This window comes from Triticum dicoccoides, chromosome 3A, assembly GCF_002162155.2.
Source record: "Triticum dicoccoides isolate Atlit2015 ecotype Zavitan chromosome 3A, WEW_v2.0, whole genome shotgun sequence".
NCBI classification, from domain to species: domain Eukaryota; kingdom Viridiplantae; phylum Streptophyta; class Magnoliopsida; order Poales; family Poaceae; genus Triticum; species Triticum dicoccoides.
This window is the reverse complement of record NC_041384.1, coordinates 106,670,978-106,672,914: the sequence shown is the minus strand read 5'-3', so window position 1 is coordinate 106,672,914 and position 1,937 is coordinate 106,670,978.

Below are 1,937 nucleotides of genomic sequence, written 5' to 3'. Positions count from 1 at the left end.
TGGTGCAAATGGTGCAGCTCAACGAGACGACCCAGGGGAAGCGCATTGTCTGTAAGTTCCTGTTCCTATGCGTTGATCCTAAGAAGTACTCACAGATTGCCATGTTAATCGAGACGCTCGTCGACCTCGACACACTCACTGTCGAGGAGTTGACGGGATGCCTGGAGGTGGCAGAGGAAGCAGTTCAAAATAAACCAGATCGACAATGCCGTGGGTCGGTTGTTCCTTGATACGTTTCAAGCATATCTATAATTTTTATATGATTCATGTTATATTGCTATCAATTACATACACTTTGTACATACTTTGTATCAACTTTTATTGGACTAACATATTAATCAAGTGCCAAGTGCTAGTTATTTTTTGCCGTTTTTTCACTTTTAGGAAAATCCCTATAAAAATCGGAGGAAAAATAATTCAAAAATAGTTCGGGCAGTTTCACATCAAAAGAAGATCTAGGAACCAAGGCCCGGCCCCAAGGGCCTCCACCGGTGTGTAGGAAGCTAGCGATGGTGCCCTGGGCCTCTGGGCACCTACAGCCTGGGGCGTCCTCCCACGTGGATCCGATGCCCGATAGTCTTTATATACCGCCAAACTCCTATCCTAATTACCGATGATTTTTTCGGCGTGTCCACATCGCTTTTCTGAGGTGATCTTCATTTTCTCTCTGATTTGGCACTCTGCAGAGGGGTGAACTTTCATCTTCAACATGTACATCAACTGTTGCTGCTCCCATGGTGATCTAGGTGAAGGAAATATGCCCTAGAGGCAATAATAAAGTTATTATTTATTTCCTTATATCATGATAAAAGTTTATTATTCATGCTAGAATTGTATTAACCGGAAACATAATACATCTATGAATACATAGACAAACAGAGTGTCACTAGTATGCCTCTACTTAACTAGCTCGTTAATCAAAGATGGTTATGTTTCCTAACCATGGACAAAAGTTGTTATTTGATTAACAGGATCACATCATTAGTTGAATGATCTGATTGACATGACCCATTCCATTAGCTTAGCACCCAATCGTTTAGTATGTTGCTATTGCTTTCTTCATGACTTATACATGTTCCTATGACTATGAGATTATGCAACTCCCGTTTGCCAGAGGAACACTTTGTGTGCTACCAAACGTCACAACGTAACTGGGTGATTATAAAGGAGCTCTACAGGTGTCTCCAAAGGTACATGTTGGGTTGGCGTATTTCGAGATTAGGATTTGTCACTCCGATTGTCGGAGAGGTATCTCTGGGCCCTCTCGGTAATGCACATCACTTAAGCCTTGCAAGCATTGCAACTAATGAGTTAGTTGCGGGATGATGTATTACAGAACGAGTAAAGAGACTTGCCGGTAACAAGATTGAACTAGGTATAGGATACCGACGATCGAATCTCGGGCAAGTAACATACCGATGACAAAGGGAACAACGTATGTTGTTATGCGGTCTGACCGATAAAAGATCTTAGTAGAATATGTAGGAACCAATATGGGCATCCAGGTCCCGCTATTGGTTATTGACCGGAGACATGTCTCGGTCATGTCTACATTGTTCTCGAACCCGTAGGGTCCGCACGCTTAAGGTTTCGATGACAGTTATATTATGAGTTTATGCATTTTGATGTACCGAAGGTTGTTTAGAGTCCCGGATGTGATCACGGACATGACGAGGAGTCTCGAAATAGTCGAGACATAAAGATTGATATATTGGAAGCCTATGTTTGGATATCGAAAGTGTTCCGGGTGAAATCGGGATTTTACCGGATTACCGGGAGGTTACCGGAACCCCCCGGGAGGTATATGGGCCTTAGTGGGCCTTAGTGGAAGAGAGGAGAGGTGGCCAAAGATGGGCCGCGCGCCCCTCCCCTCCTTGGTCCGAATAGGACAAGGAGAGGGGGCCGACCCCCTTCCACCTCTCTCTCCTCTTCCCCCC